We start from the raw sequence: 17,918 nt of genomic DNA, 5'->3' as shown, positions 1-17,918 counted from the left end.
CTCTTTAAGTGGGTGTATCAAGGAGTGCACGATCTAGATATCAAGTGAAGATGCCATGAGAAGCACTAAACATTTCAGCAGTACTGTTAAGTAATACAAAAGTAGTGGTGTGTCGGCAAAGACCCGACATGCAGCATGTTTCGTCGCTGCTTGCGACTTCTTCCGGGGTGGGCGTGTCTGCGTCCCTTGCGGCCCCTTTATACCCGGTGGTTACCATGGTAGCCATAGGACGCTTGTTTGCCGAGATTTTAGTGGTGGTGCAGAGGTACTGCATCTATGAAAGAAAGATGGTTTTAAAATCATTCTGACCATTCTGGTGTAGTTTAGACAGTGTTCACTGTCAATGAGTGTATAACAAGAAGATATCCTATCTGTTAGGTCGATTACAACTAATTTTTAAAGAAAAGATGTGAAGACAAAACCCTCATTCATGCCAGATGGATAATGGGTGTTCAAAAGATATATCCATCTGGCTTCACACTGCAATAGCTTCTTGTCCCAATTCCCTTTTCGGATATTGGGTGGTATGTGGTCTATTCCTTGGAATGTCAGGGAATTGGTATTCCCTGCATGGAATTCCCTTACATGACGGGAGACCGGGGTGTCCAGTGAGTTTCTGATGGTTCCAATGTGTTCAAGCACCCTACGTCTCAGTTCCCGTTTGGTTTTTCCCACATATTTCTTGCCACATATGCAAGTGACAAGATAGATAATTCCTGAGCTTTTGCAGTTTATGAAATGTTTGATGTTGAAGGTCTTTGTGTCACCAATGTTGGTAAAGTGTTTACTCTCATTCATGTAGCTACACGCTTTACAGCCATGACATTTGTAAAATCCTTTTATGCTAAGCCATGTTTGGCTTTTTTTGTTTTTTTGTGGAGAAATGGCTGTGCACCAAATGATCCCTGATATTTGCTGTTCGTCTCCATACGATCGAGGGGCGATTTCTAAGGACCAATTTGAGGTCATTGTCGTTCGTAAGTATGTGCCAATGTTTTGTGAGGATTTTATTAATGTCTCTCCACTGATTGTGGTATGTTGTAATGCACCTAATTTCCTTCATGTTAGTTTTCTCTTTTGTCTTAGTTTTCAGGAGATCATGGCGTGGGGTATTGATAGCCCTGTGGTATGCTGTCTTTAGTTGTCTTTTAGAGTATCCCCTGGCAAGGAAATTGTCTCTCATTTCAATACTTTGCATTTTGAAGGTTTGTGTATCTGAACAATTCCTTCTTAAGCGTAGGTATTGGCCTGTGGGGATGCCTCTTTTGAGAGGTTGAGGGTGAAAACTGTCAGCTCTCAAATAACTGTTAGTGGCAGTTTTTTTCTTAAAGTTACTTGTAGTTAGGTAACCTTCTTCGTTTACAGTTATACGTAGGTCCAAGAACGTAATGTCTGTTGCACTTATCTCTGATGTGAGCTTCAAATTATGCTCGTTGGAATTGAGTAAATTTAGAAAAGTTTCTAGCTCCTTTCTGGAGCCTCTCCAAAGTAGTAGGATGTCATCTATATAGCGAATCCATAGGTCTATGTGATTAGTGTATAGTGACATACCTTCGGAGAAGACACTGATCTCCTCCCACCAGCCTAAGTACAGGTTGGCGTACGTAGGGGCACACGTAGTCCCCATTGCAGTACCTTGTATTTGGAGGTAATACTTAGAGTCAAACAAAAAGTAGTTGTGTTTTAAAACAAATTCCAAAAGCTCTACAACAAATTGGTTGTGATCAGAGAAGAGGCGGCTGCGGGACGAGAGAAAATGTTTGACTGCCAGAACACCGATTTCGTGTCTTATGCTGGTGTAAAGGGATTCGACATCGAAACTTACTAGTAGTGTGTCTGGCGTGACTTGTATCCCTTCCAGTCTATTCAGGACACCTTTTGTGTCCTGTACAAAGGACGGCAAAGCAGTTACAAATTTCCTAAGTACTTTGTCAATATAGATGCTGGAGTTCTCTGTCAGGGAGCCTATTCCAGAGACTATCGGTCTACCAGGAGGTTTAGTGATACTCTTATGGATTTTGGGGATGCTGTAAAAGGTGGCTATGGTGGGTTGTTTAGATGTCATGAACTCCCGTTCTTTAGTAGTTATCACCTTAGTTGTTATGCCTTTTTCCAGTATCTCATCCAGTGCTTTTTGGAATGTCTCAGTGGGATCTTTAAGGAGAGTTCTGTAGCATTGTTTGTCCCTTAGCAGTCTACGGTTCTCAGAGACATAGTCCTCAGTTCTCAGTATTACCAAATTGCCTCCTTTGTCTGCTGGTTTGATCGTTATTTCAGACATATCTTTAAGTTCTTTTAGGGCAATGAGTTCCGATTGACTCAGATTATTGTGATTTTTTGTCTGTTTTAGAACTTCAAGATCTTCAGTAACTAGGTTGAGGAAGGTTGTGACATTGGCACATGTGTCTTGGTGAGGAGTGAAGCGGCTTTGTGGTTTAAGGGTAGTGTGTGGTCCATCACCTGGATTTTTTTCCCCCTCGTCAAGGAGATCGATCAAATCAGTAAGGAGTTCCTGATCTTGAGTTTGTAAGAGTTCTTTGTACTCATTAGGTGGCATATTACGCTCTTTCTGTTTAAAATGTTTATGCAGCAGCATTTTGCGTGCAAAGAGATTAACATCCTTTACTGCTTCGAAAAGATCAAATCTATTGGTGGGGACATAGGAGAGGCCTTTTTCCAAAAGGCTAGTTTGTGCATCAGTCAATATCACTTCGGAAAGATTAATAACTTTTCCCTTGTGATCTGATGTTTTGTTATGGATTAGCGTCTCCTTCTCCTTTGTCTTCTGTAATTGGTCCACCTGCCTCTTCCTCTGCCTCTCCAATATCCCTCCTCTCCGTGTCTTTCGGGTCCATAGTCTGTTTCGTTCTGGGCCTGATCTAAAAAATGAGTTTCTGCCTGTGTGTTGGTTTTATCTTTGTTAGTTTTAGACCTTGTCATAACTCTATTTTGATAGCTAGAGCTTTCGTCAGTCTCGGACATATCCCAGTCAGTGGATGAATCGCTATGCTCTTGCATTTTGGTCCTTTCCGCTTGGAAGTGATGTCTGTAGATCTTACCACTAGCGAAATCACCACTGTCTCTGAGGTACTTAGTGTGTTTCCTTTCTTTAATGCCCTTTACATACTGATCAGTTGTTTTCTGAAGGATGTTTTCAAATTTTTCAAAATTGGGGGATTCCTTCCATTGAACTGCTTCTTTTTTATTTTTCTCCACCTCAAAGTTGACTTTTTTGAGCTCTATAAGTTCATTATCAATAAGTAAAGTCATGAGGTCATGAGAGCATTTGCTTATTATATCATCCCATTTTTTGATAAATGTATCCTGTTGGTTGTGATATGATGGTGAGAGATTGACTCTCAAACCTCTCGGTATCATCTTGTTTTTCTCATACTTTTGTAGGCTACATACTTCCCACCACAGACGTGACTGTTTTTTTATATAGTCTCTCCATATTTCGGAAATATAGTTTTATATTGCTAACAGTAGGTTCTTCTTGAGGAGTATGTGTAGCAGAAAAAATATTTTCTGAGTCAGATTCCCAATCATTAAAGTCCATAGTCCTGGACAGGAAACCTGCCATTCTGAATAGATGGCTGTTGCACTAAATGAGTGAAAAGGAGGAGCAGAGGTAGAAAAACAGGATAGGGAATCCTGCAGGTAAGTCGGAGTACTATGGAAAGAGACCTCGCTCAAACCCCTAGATGGAGTAGCGTGCTGCCAAGGGAGTGTTGTGATGGAGATGGGGGAGTGTACCTGAGACAGGTACAGAAGGTCCCTTATATTGGCGCACAGCAGACCCTTATAATATACTATGGTCAGGGGTGAATGAAATGTACAAAGCACAAGATAAAATAAAAAAAGTTTATTAAATATTTTACAATGTTGTGTGGTGTAATTCACTTAGATAAAAATAGACTGGATAAGTCTATACTACTACTGGGTATCCCTAGTCGGTGCCAGTGTGGGATAGTGATCTCATGCCAAATGGCTCAAAATAGGAAGTGTTTGAGGCAGTGTGTGAAAGATCAATGCATACAAATGTTTACTGATACTCAGCCAAATCTTAATAGTGTGTGTAGCAAGTCTAGGTTGTATGGTAGCTGCCTGCACTGATGTAATGTGCTGATATGAAAAGGCTAAAGTCCAAAACTAAACAGAAGAATTGGCATTGAAAAACGGGACAGGTTTTTTCCTATTGATTTGGCATTGAAAAACGGGACAGGTTTTTTCCTATTGTAATTGTAGAGTCACCCTGTATATCAGATGGAAGGTCCAGCTGGTGTATGTATCATGATTCTATTAGCTCAAATCACCATATAGAGATGTGGTCTTATACAGGTATACGTGCACCTTGTCTCAGCTACAGTTCTAACCCTTTGTAACTGAGGGAATCATTGCCAGCTCGCATATGTTATATATAGTTTGTGGGTGAGCACAGGGAGCACTGTCAAAGTTGTAGCAGTGCTGGACACCTCTTTAAGTGGGTGTATCAAGGAGTGCACGATCTAGATATCAAGTGAGCTGGCAATGATTCCCTCAGTTACAAAGGGTTAGAACTGTAGCTGAGACAAGGTGCACGTATACCTGTATAAGACCACATCTCTATATGGTGATTTGAGCTAATAGAATCATGATACATACACCAGCTGGACCTTCCATCTGATATACAGGGTGACTCTACAATTACAATAGGAAAAAACCTGTCCCGTTTTTCAATGCCAAATCAATAGGAAAAAACCTGTCCCGTTTTTCAATGCCAATTCTTCTGTTTAGTTTTGGACTTTAGCCTTTTCATATCAGCACATTACATCAGTGCAGGCAGCTACCATACAACCTAGACTTGTTACACACACTATTAAGATTTGGCTGAGTATCAGTAAACATTTGTATGCATTGATCTTTCACACACTGCCTCAAACACTTCCTATTTTGAGCCATTTGGCATGAGATCACTATCCCACACTGGCACCGACTAGGGATACCCAGTAGTAGTATAGACTTATCCAGTCTATTTTTATCTAAGTGAATTACACCACACAACATTGTAAAATATTTAATAAACTTTTTTTATTTTATCTTGTGCTTTGTACATTTCATTCACCCCTGACCATAGTATATTATAAGGGTCTGCTGTGCGCCAATATAAGGGACCTTCTGTACCTGTCTCAGGTACACTCCCCCATCTCTAGGTCTGTTAGCAGCTAGAATAAATGACTTCAGTCACGACTTTTCTATATGAGACCACACGAGTATCCAATGCAGCAGCCAAAGGGTGTCAGCCTTTTGCTGCCGTTCGCTGATGTTTGAAATGCTCTGTTACAATTCCCCCCAATAATATTATCTCTAACTGTTCATGAAATGTCTGTAAGTTGACTGTATAACCTCTGTTCATTTAATGTAACCATGTATTGTTATAACTCTGTGCCCAAGACATACTTAAGAACGAGAGGTAACTCTCAATGTATTATTTCCTGGTAAAAGATTATATAAATAAATAAAACTACTCTAAAACCATATTAAAATGCCCCCAAAACGAAGCTTTGGCACACCTCAGCTCCCATTCATATAAATAAGGGTATAAGCGCGCTAAGCTTTAGCACACCTCGGCTTCCGTTCATATAAATAAGAGTATAAGCGTCCAAACCAACAAGTGTTCCTGGCTCAGATTGAAATGTGCAATACAGAGTGCCAATACCCCCAGTGATTAGCTAAACACTGATACCACACAGTACTGCTCACCCATAGTCCAAAGAATCTTCTGGTGTAGGGACTCCTTCCAGACCTGATATGCAGAAGGAAACACAGATGCAAAGACAATAGTGCATTACTTACAACACAGAGGGGGGGGGGACACTCACACTCTCCCCGAGGGTTAAAAGCATGAAGTCACCCTGGGCGCACTTCAACCACTCTCCCAGGTCAGCTGCTTGGCTTCTGCACGCTCTACCCGGTCCACGGCTCTCAGTCGCGTTCAGGGGGCCAACAGGGTTCCTCTCTGGGTGTTCAGAATTGGTACGGTGGCCTCAGACGCACAAAAGGCCCAACATGTTTCGTCCTACGACTTATTCTGGGGTCATCCAGAGCTTTAGCACACCTCGGCTCCCATTTATATTAATAAGAGTATAAGCGCTAAGCTTTAGCGCACCTCGGCTCCCATTTATATAAATAAGAGTATAAGCGCGCTAAGCTTTAGCACACCTCGGCTCCCATTTATATAAATAAGAGTATAAGCGCTAAGCTTTAGCACACCTCGGCTCCCATTTATATAAATAAGAGTATAAGCGCGCTAAGCTTTAGCACACCTCGGCTCCCATTTATATAAATAAGAGTATACGCGCGCTAAGCTTTAGCACACCTCGGCTCCCATTTATATAAATAAGAGTATACGCGCGCTAAGCTTTAGCACACCTCGGCTCCCATTTATATAAATAAGAGTATACGCGCGCTAAGCTTTAGCGCACCTCGGCTCCCATTTATATAAATAAGAGTATAAGCGCGCTAAGCTTTAGCACACCTCGGCTCCCATTTATATAAATAAGAGTATAAGCGCGCTAAGCTTTAGCACACCTCGGCTCCCATTTATATAAATAAGAGTATAAGCGCGCTAAGCTTTAGCACACCTCGGCTCCCATTTATATAAATAAGAGTATACGCGCGCTAAGCTTTAGCACACCTCGGCTCCCATTTATATAAATAAGAGTATACGCGCGCTAAGCTTTAGCACACCTCGGCTCCCATTTATATAAATAAGAGTATACGCGCGCTAAGCTTTAGCACACCTCGGCTCCCATTTATATAAATAAGAGTATAAGCGCGCTAAGCTTTAGCACACCTCGGCTCCCATTTATATAAATAAGAGTATACGCGCGCTAAGCTTTAGCACACCTCGGCTCCCATTTATATAAATAAGAGTATACGCGCACTAAGCTTTAGCTCACCTCGGCTCCCATTTATATAAATAAGAGTATAAGCGCTAAGCTTTAGCACACCTCGGCTCCCATTTATATAAATAAGAGTATAAGCGCGCTAAGCTTTAGCACACCTCGGCTCCCATTTATATAAATAAGAGTATAAGCGCTAAGCTTTAGCACACCTCGGCTCCCATTTATATAAATAAGAGTATAAGCGCTAAGCTTTAGCACACCTCGGCTCCCATTTATATAAATAAGAGTATAAGCGCTAAGCTTTAGCACACCTCGGCTCCCATTTATATAAATAAGAGTATACGCGCGCAAAGCTTTAGCTCACCTCGGCTCCCATTTATATAAATAAGAGTATAAGCGCTAAGCTTTAGCACACCTCGGCTCCCATTTATATAAATAAGAGTATAAGCGCTAAGCTTTAGCACACCTCGGCTCCCATTTATATAAATAAGAGTATAAGCGCTAAGCTTTAGCACACCTCGGCTCCCATTTATATAAATAAGAGTATAAGCGCTAAGCTTTAGCAGACCTCGGCTCCCATTTATATAAATAAGAGTATAAGCGCTAAGCTTTAGCACACCTCGGCTCCCATTTATATAAATAAGAGTATACGCGCGCTAAGCTTTAGCACACCTCGGCTCCCATTTATATAAATAAGAGTATAAGCGCTAAGCTTTAGCACACCTTGGCTCCCATTTATATAAATAAGAGTATACGCGCGCTAAGCTTTAGCACACCTCGGCTCCCATTTATATAAATAAGAGTATAAGCGCGCTAAGCTTTAGCACACCTCGGCTCCCATTTATATAAATAAGAGTATAAGCGCTAAGCTTTAGCACACCTCGGCTCCCATTTATATAAATAAGAGTATAAGCGCTAAGCTTTAGCACACCTCGGCTCCCATTTATATAAATAAGAGTATAAGCGCGCTAAGCTTTAGCACACCTCGGCTCCCATTTATATAAATAAGAGTATACGCGCGCTAAGCTTTAGCACACCTCGGCTCCCATTTATATAAATAAGAGTATAAGCGCTAAGCTTTAGCACACCTCGGCTCCCATTTATATAAATAAGAGTATAAGCGCGCTAAGCTTTAGCACACCTCGGCTCCCATTTATATAAATAAGAGTATAAGCGCTAAGCTTTAGCACACCTCGGCTCCCATTTATATAAATGAGTATAAGCACGCTAAGCTTTAGCACACCACGGCTCCCATTTATATAAATAAGAGTATAAGCGCGCTAAGCTTTAGCACACCTCGGCTCCCATTTATATAAATAAGAGTATAAGCGCTAAGCTTTAGCACACCTCGGCTCCCATTTATATAAATAAGAGTATAAGCGCGCTAAGCTTTAGCACACCTCGGCTCCCATTTATATAAATAAGAGTATAAGCGCTAAGCTTTAGCACACCTCGGCTCCCATTTATATAAATGAGTATAAGCACGCTAAGCTTTAGCACACCTCGGCTCCCATTTATATAAATAAGAGTATAAGCGCGCTAAGCTTTAGCACACCTCGGCTCCCATTTATATAAATAAGAGTATACGCGCGCTAAGCTTTAGCGCACCTCGGCTCCCATTTATATAAATAAGAGTATAAGCGCTAAGCTTTAGCACACCTCGGCTCCCATTTATATAAATAAGAGTATAAGCGCTAAGCTTTAGCACACCTCGGCTCCCATTTATATAAATAAGAGTATACGCGCGCTAAGCTTTAGCACACCTCGGCTCCCATTTATATAAATAAGAGTATAAGCGCGCTAAGCTTTAGCTCACCTCGGCTCCCATTTATATAAATAAGAGTATAAGCGCGCTAAGCTTTAGCACACCTCGGCTCCCATTTATATAAATAAGAGTATACGCGCGCTAAGCTTTAGCACACCTCGGCTCCCATTTATATAAATAAGAGTATAAGCGCTAAGCTTTAGCACACCTCGGCTCCCATTTATATAAATAAGAGTATACGCGCGCTAAGCTTTAGCACACCTCGGCTCCCATTTATATAAATAAGAGTATAAGCGCTAAGCTTTAGCACACCTCGGCTCCCATTTATATAAATAAGAGTATAAGCGCTAAGCTTTAGCACACCTCGGCTCCCATTTATATAAATAAGAGTATACGCGCGCTAAGCTTTAGCACACCTCGGCTCCCATTTATATAAATAAGAGTATAAGCGCTAAGCTTTAGCTCACCTCGGCTCCCATTTATATAAATAAGAGTATAAGCGCGCTAAGCTTTAGCACACCTCGGCTCCCATTTATATAAATAAGAGTATACGCGCGCTAAGCTTTAGCACACCTCGGCTCCCATTTATATAAATAAGAGTATAAGCGCTAAGCTTTAGCACACCTCGGCTCCCATTTATATAAATAAGAGTATACGCGCGCTAAGCTTTAGCACACCTCGGCTCCCATTTATATAAATAAGAGTATAAGCGCTAAGCTTTAGCACACCTCGGCTCCCATTTATATAAATAAGAGTATAAGCGCTAAGCTTTAGCACACCTCGGCTCCCATTTATATAAATAAGAGTATACGCGCGCTAAGCTTTAGCACACCTCGGCTCCCATTTATATAAATAAGAGTATAAGCGCTAAGCTTTAGCACACCTCGGCTCCCATTTATATAAATAAGAGTATACGCGCGCTAAGCTTTAGCACACCTCGGCTCCCATTTATATAAATAAGAGTATAAGCGCTAAGCTTTAGCACACCTCGGCTCCCATTTATATAAATAAGAGTATACGCGCGCTAAGCTTTAGCACACCTCGGCTCCCATTTATATAAATAAGAGTATACGCGCACTAAGCTTTAGCACACCTCGGCTCCCATTTATATAAATAAGAGTATAAGCGCTAAGCTTTAGCACACCTCGGCTCCCATTTATATAAATAAGAGTATAAGCGCTAAGCTTTAGCACACCTCGGCTCCCATTTATATAAATAAGAGTATAAGCGCGCTAAGCTTTAGCACACCTCGGCTCCCATTTATATAAATAAGAGTATAAGCGCGCTAAGCTTTAGCACACCTCGGCTCCCATTTATATAAATAAGAGTATAAGCGCTGTGACGGGCGAGGGTAACCAGGCTATACAATATAGGTTAAACCCTCTGGTTGCCCCGTGGGTCCCTGGCAGCTATCTAGCACTAAGCTAGGGGCCAGGTATCATTACATGCAAAGTTACAGTGACCCCCTGCTTTCCCACTTTCCATGTTCCCTTTGCACCACACTCATGAAACTTTCTGAGTGTAAGTTTTAGGTGGGACATTTGGGTAAGAATACAATTATTTTGTTTGCAGGAGTTCGGGAGCCGGAGCTACCGGTAGTCTCTTAATTCTACATGGCGAGCAGGCATGATTTGCCGGTTGGTGGATCGGGGCTGTCCAGTGTCCCCCCAGACTCCTGGTTTTCGAGCCCCGATATATCAGTCCCATGTCCCTTACAGTCACGAGTCTCCCCAAGGTCCCCCATGTATTCAAATATGTTTTATGTGTTTCAAACATGTATTATAAGGCTCTATGCCGTCAGCCAGGGCATCTGCTTAAGGTGCCAGTAAGTCTGCATAGAGTCCGTAGTTCAAAGAGGAAACGCATGTTGAGAGGTGTTGGGGTGCTAAGTGGAGAGGGCAGAGCTGGTCTTGAGAACAGAGTCCCCCTACGGGGAGGATCCTCTGGTCTGCCAGACTTAGTGGAGCCTGCCCAGTAGGTGGCAATGGGTTGACTGGGGGAAGCAGCAGAATGTCGGCGCGTTTCCTATTGGTCAATTCATATGTCCCGCCCACGGGGCATCCCGAGCCGGCTTTTCTGGTGGCAGAGGTGGGATCATTAGGTTTTGGTTTATAAATTCCTGCGGGAGTTTATAGTACAAAGAGGAGCTCATAGATTGTGAGCTCTCAAAACAAGTAGTACTTTCTTGAGAAAGCGCTATAACAGCATTAAATGCGTGGGAGGAGAACATTTTTGGTTTTGTCCCCAGTATGCTATTTTAATTATGTAGATATGTATATACATTTTCTTTTATTTTTGTTCTGACTCAGTGAGTTGTGAGTGCTTTGGCGTGTTCGAGTTGTCCACCAATCCCTCACAGTGTTCTTGGCTCCCTTCTAGCATACCTGTCTCCCCATCCCCTGACTTAGTGACTAAGGATGAGTGGCTGGAGCTAGGTGCACGGTTCAGAGAAGCAGTGTGGTCCAATCCCACCTTAGACGGCATGAGACTTCTGGCATGTGACTCTGCCTCTGAGAGGGGATCGGATCGGTATCTCTGGCACCGTGAGCTCCTGTACAGAGAGCATGCCCCTGATGCTCCAGACAGTATGGACAGGTAGGAGACAGCTAGTGGTAACCAGGGAGTCTAGGCAGCAGTTACTGCAGGTAGTCCACTCCATCCCACCAGTGAGACATCAGGGGGTCACCCACACCAGAACCCGGATATTGCAGCGTTTCTACTGGCCGGGGGCATCCACGGCAGTGACAGATTTTTGCCACTCCTGTGATGCCTGCCAGTGAGTAGGCAAGTCGGGCGACCGTGTGACGGTCCTCCTGAAGCCACTACCTGTGATCAGTGAACCATTCCAGAGGGTAGCAGTAGATATAGTGGGACCCCTTCTGGTCCCTAGTTGAACAGGGAAGCGCTACATCCTCACGGTGGTTGATTTTGCAACCAGGTACCCAGAGGCTGTGGCACTTTCATCCATTGAAGGTAGAAAAGTGGCAGAAGCTCTGATAGGGATTTTTACTAGGGTACGGTTCCCTAGTGAGATTCTGACCGATCAAGGGGTGCAATTCATGTCTGAATTGCTCAAGTGTCTCTGGGCTATGTGCGAGGTGACAGCCCTCCGCACTGCCCCTTACCACCCCTAGACAAACGGACTGTGCGAGCAGTTCAATGGTACCCTGAAGCAGATGCTGCGAGCCTTTTGCAGAAGCTGAACAGAAATACTGGGAGATTCATTTACAGCACTTGCTGTTTGTGTACCGAGAGGAACCGCAAGAGTCCACTGGGTTCTCACTTTTTGAGCTTCTATATGGTCGCAGGGTCTGGGGACCGCTTAACCTGTTCCGTGAGGAATGGGAAGGGGAGACTACTGATACTGATGCTTCTGTGCTACTGTATCTAGTAGAGCTCAGGGAACGGTTAGAAAAGCTCATGGGGTTAGCACAGGCTAACCTGAAGGATGCTCAAAAAAAGCAGAAGGGTTGGTATGATAAAAATGCCCGTAGCAGAGAATTGCAGCAATTGCTTGTTCTGAAGCCATCTCGGCAGAACAAACTCATGGCTGCCTGGGCTGACCCGTATACGGTACTCTGGTGGATGAATGAGTGCAACAATGTTGTGCAGATAGTATGCAAATAGACAAAGTCCAATTATCGGTGCAACAGGCACAATATACAGGTAGCGAATATCAGTCAGATATCTTCTTAAAATCCTTTAGTGGGGAGCAGTTCATAATATTCAGTGGAGTTTAATTATATGAATCTGTGCGTATAGCTCATATATTAAGAGCATGGAAAGTATTGTATTTGATTATCCGGAGCTCATACAGTTGTTGTCGCCTCTACCTTGGGCTTAAATCACAAGTGGGATTTAACGAGTACTGGGGAAGCACAACCATCATGAGATAATGTGCACCTTTTCACCACCACACTTAGATAAGGCTACTTAGAGCATATGGATTATAACAATACTATCTAGCACAGTATAACTCCAAGGGTAAGGCCTGGGTCCCGCTGCTTCCGACGGCGCACGCAGCCGCGTGGGCGTCACTCACCAGACATGAGTTCCTCCAGAGCCGGCTCCAGTCCCTCCTCCCTGCGCGGCTCGCTACACGCTGTGACGCATCAGCCGCCAGGGGATGCAAGAGAATTGTAATCCCGAGCGGCGACGCGTCACGTGGTGTGGCTGTGAGCCAATGAGGAGGAGGAGGGGAGGCTTCGGGGAACGTGGAGGCTTTGGGGAGCGGGGAGGAAAGCAGCGATTTGTCTTCTGCAGCACCAAGGGAGCCCCCCTGCTCCCTCCCACAGACTTTCTCCTGTGTGAGCCGAGACACACTCCGGCACAGTGTGATGGCCCCGCCCCCCGACGTCATTGCCGTGCCCACCCAACCCGTTTTGGCCACGCCCCCCCGCTCCAGATCCCGCTCCCTACAGACCGCAGATAGCGGTCAAGTGCCTCTCCACGCGCCGCCTGTCTGCAATGCGGGCGCGTGGTCTGAGGCAGCGGGGCCTTAGCCTAACTCACTGTTAGTTGAGACAGAGGCTCCGTAAATTATACATCCAATCTTGATTGAGAATAGAAGCTCCACTTGGCATCCAGCTGAATGGTAGATAGCAAGGGAGGTGACCTCATAAGAGGAATATGTGGAGCACCGCGGGTAGGATAAGGTAGCAGGACAAACGGCATACAAATAATGAAAAAAAATCCAGTTTATTGAGTGGTGACTAAGAGAGACATCCACAAAAATAGGACAACTAAATCACTAACAGATTAAAAGGATTCTAATTTAACGACACCATTGTGTATTACCCAGTTTAGTCGTCAGTCACAACAGATAAGATCTATTTTTCTTTATAAACATTGTGGTCTCAAACCATTTATTACCTCTGGTCACAGACTTGTCTTCAAAACGGCAAGAACACTGGGGTCACACCTCTCCCAGAGACTTTTCCAGTCTCAAGAAAACATCACTAATAGATTTAATATTCACAAAAGCTTTGTTAATTGTGGACATTGTAGTGTCTGTAGATATACAGACTCCGTTAAAAAGATCAATAGGTTACTGTGACGGTGTAACGCTTGCGCTGTCCTCGAGCAAGACAGTACCCCGGTACTGAGGTGGGGAAGTTGTAAACCACGCACCCACAGCAGCGGAAGCGTGCCCGACAGGCGGATTATCAACATAGCCGAGTCTGGGTTGGAGAGAGTGGGTTATTCCAGATACTTGCCAAGGTCTGGGGTTGGAGAGATTAGAATGATCAAAGTCGGTATAGCGAGTGGTCTGGGGTTGGAGAGGTCAGCAGAGTCGAGGGTAAGCCGGGGTCAGTATCCACAGGAGTTTCCAATTACAAGCCGGGTCTGTACACAAAGGGTTAACTGTAGAGAGAAGCACAAGACGGAGCAAGGCACATCAGACGTGGAAGCACAAGGGTACAACTGGTTATGCTCAGCAAGGAAAGACAGGAACTGCAGGATCTTTGTAGCACACAGGAACCAGTCACAAGGGAGGCGGAATGGAGGCGTGGCCTCCGCAGAGACGAGGATTGGCTGCAGGAGACAAGTGGGCTGGTAGAATACTTGACACGCAGCTGGGGAGCGGTGCACGACGTCACGTGTGCACGCCGCACGCGAGAGGCGCGACGTGATCTGAGGGGGCGGAGCTAAGCTCCGTGGCACTCTAGAAGAGCTGCACGTGTGCGCGCTCTCTGTTAGCAGAGCGGGGGTGCGCGCACACGCTGATGCCAAAGTAGAGGACTGCGAGACAACAGGTAAGGAGGGAACACGTCGCAGAGGACGTGTTCCCCGATTCCTTACAGACGGTAAACCAGGACTCTTAACACCATTTATATTTAAGGGATCAGTCACAGGGCAAAACAAGGCAGTGAAATAAAAAGAGTTTTATTTTGGATAAAACCTTGGAAACGGGGGCTAACCCTTGTTGTGCTAGATAGTGAAGTCAAATTCCAAAGGGCAAAGCTCCAGCGTAGAAATTCACCATTCTCCGCCGACACCCTCTGTAACCAGCTGAGGGGCGTTTGATCCGTGATTACGGTAAAAGCACTGACATAAAGGTAGGGCTGGAGCTTCTTCAGTGCCCACATGATGGCCAGGAACTCTCTCAATTGTGATATAAGCCACCTCCCGAGGCAACAGCTTGCGGCTCAGGTAGACCATCGGGTGCTCTCCACCATCCTTGCCTACCTGGCTGACTACAGCACCGACACCATAGTCCCAGACATCAGTCTGCACCACGAACCACTTGCTGTAATCAGGGGCTGCCAGGATGGGAGCACTAACCAGGGCAGACTTCAGAGCCTGGAATGCCTCCTCAAGAGCGGGAGACCAGGAACCAGAACCAAGAGTTTCTTCTGGGTCAGGTCAGTCAGGAGTTTCGCCAGGGCGCTGTACTGGGGGACAAACTTCCTATAGTAAACAGCGGTGCCTAAAAAAGCCATAACCTGCATCTTCGTTCGGGGCACTGGCCACTCGAGAATTGCCTCTACCTTAACCGGCTGCGGCTTGATATGCCATCCCCTTACTCTGTGCCCGAGATACATTACCTCTGCCATCCCGGCTAGACACTTAGATGGTTTGAGTGTCAGCCCCGCTATTCTGGAAGCCAGAGGGTCACGTGTAGTATGACTTAGCTCAGATAGTGCCAACTCGCCCTCTTTCCTAAGCACGACAAGATCTGTTTCTTTTCTTAGTTTTATTGAGGGAAAACAGGATAAGGTATAGTCTCTTGTGTAGAGGTGTAGGTGTGCTCAGTATTCAAGGGAGGTGAAAAGATACTTCTTCATCACCATTACAGGGATTACAGCAGGGTACTCACAAGTCCAGGGAAAGTGGTGGAAAGAAGGTGGTGATGCATACTGGGTAATAAAATGGTCTGGGGACAAACCATCTGTGGGCAGAACAGAGGGGGAGAAGCAGACCAGCCCATTTGAGAGGAAAGCTGGGGCTGCCATGACAACTCACAGGAGTGTCTGGGGGAGCTGCAACATGTAACAGAAATGTTGCATCTTAATGCAGCATACTGCTGGAAGAGGGGAACTGGCACTGTGTTTGTGAGCAGAACCTAACACATGCAGCTGGCTCTGAGCAGACTGACAAACAGGGCTGCAAAGACAGGGGGGAGGGGGGGTGAAACAGAAGTGTAGACAGGGGTATTCCTGTTCCATGACACCCGCTTCTGCTATCCGTTTCAGCACCGCTGCTACATGCACTAGATGTGATTCCCATAAATTACTAAAGACAGCAATGTCATCCAGGTATGCCCTCACAAAACCCTGCATCCCTTCCAGTAACCTATTGACCAGGCGTTGGAAGATAGCCGGTGCATTTTTCATCCTGAATGGCATAACCAGAAACTCATATAAGCCACTCGGAGTGATGAAAGCTGACTTCTCCTGTGCCTCCTGGGTCAGTTGGATTTGCCAGTACCCCCTGGACAAATCCATGGTAGTCAGATACCTTGCCCCCGCGAGCTCATCTAATAGCTCGTACATGCCGAGCATGGGATAGGCATCTAACACCGTCTGAGCGTTGAACTGCTGGTAGTCCACACAGAACCAAGTGGTCCCGTCTTTCTTAGGTACTAGGACTACTGGTGAAGCCCATAGACTCTGAGACGGCACAATTACCCTAGGGCCAGCATCTCTTCTACCTCCTCCTCTATACTATGCTTCACCTCTGCATGATACCCGATAGGTATTCTTATGCAGAGGTCTCTGATCCTCGGTGTTGACTGGGTGATCAGTGATATGGGTCCTGCCCGGCTTATACGTGAACAGGTCCTGGTACTGACCAATATGACTTTTGCCTGCACCCGCTGGGGTGCGTCGAGCTGTGGGACCTATCCCTACCTGCTCTATTGTGTCCCCTTGCCTAGCTTCCCCTTGGAGGTCGGGCAGAGCTGGGATCACCGGGTTCTCCATCGGTGGGCTACAGATAGCCAGCACCAATACCGCACTCTGGAAGTACTCCTCCAGCATATTTATGTGATAGGCTCTATGTTTCCCTGTCTCCTGATCTAACTGTACAAAATAATTGCATTCGTTCATCCTCCGGAGAACCGTAAATGGGCTAGCCCAGGCAGTTATGAGTTTGTTCTGCTGAGTGGGCTTCAGAACAAGCACTTGCTGCCCAGGGATGAACTCTCTATTCCGGGCATTCTGATCATACCAAGTCTTCTGCTTGGTCTGAGCATCCCTGAGGTTAGCCTGTGCTAACCCCATGAGTCGGTCTAACCGGTCTCTGAGAGTTACTACATACTGTAGCACAGAAGCATCAGTAGTAGTAGTCTTCCCATCCCTCACGGAACAGTTCAAGCGGTCCACGGACCCTGCGACCGTATAGAAGCTCGAAGGGTGAAAAACCAGTAGATTCTTGCAGTATTTCACGGTAGGCAAACAGCAAGTGCTGCAGATGAACCTCCCAATCTTTCCCTTCAGCCTCTATATAGGTTCACAGCATCTGCTTCAGGGTACAATTGAACCGTTCACACAGTCCGTTTGTCTGGGGGTGGTAAGGGGTCATGTGGAGGGTTGTCACCCCACACGCCTTCCAGAGACAGTGGAGCAATTCAGACATGAATTGACTCCTGTAGGCGGATGCTCACAGAGGTATGCAAGGGAGACTGATTATGGTGAAATTAAATAAGCCTTTTTATTGCGCCTTTTCCTTAACATCAGGAAACCATCCAAACAAGGGGTAAACAAAGCTTCTATTCACTTGTGAGTATTTCTAGTGAAATACTATGCGGTTCACAACTCCCTTAGATAAGCATGTCTCCCAGCCCCAAACATATAGCATGAAATGAACAGATATAAAAAGTCTTGTAAATAAAAGTCTTATCTGTTTGTAGTGGTTTAGAGGGAAAATCTTCTCTGTCCCTGGTTCAGCTCCCTTTTCCTCAGGGTGTGTCAGCATTCAGGTTTAGAAGTTTTCCCTGTGTCTTGAAAGCAGCTCTGCTGTGTCTTATGGCAGAGCTCAAGACTGTTTATCTCCAAGGTCAGCTCAGGTGTGAGCTAAGGAGTCTCACTTCCTGTCTCAAAAGACATACTTTTCTAAGCCATCTAATCAGGCAGGTGGCGTTTGTTAATTGACTACCAGCAGTTAACCACCCCACTGCTGGATTAGAGGTACATTACCTGAACAGGGATAACTCCCCTCTTACAACTCCCCTAATCAGTTAGAACCTTGCTGGGGAATTCTACCCTAGAGAAAATCCCTATCAGAGCTATTGTCACTTTCTCAGCTTCGATCGAGGACAGTGC

This window comes from Ascaphus truei, chromosome 6 (assembly GCF_040206685.1).
Source record: "Ascaphus truei isolate aAscTru1 chromosome 6, aAscTru1.hap1, whole genome shotgun sequence".
NCBI lineage: Eukaryota > Metazoa > Chordata > Amphibia > Anura > Ascaphidae > Ascaphus > Ascaphus truei.
This window is presented reverse-complemented; position numbering follows the sequence as displayed.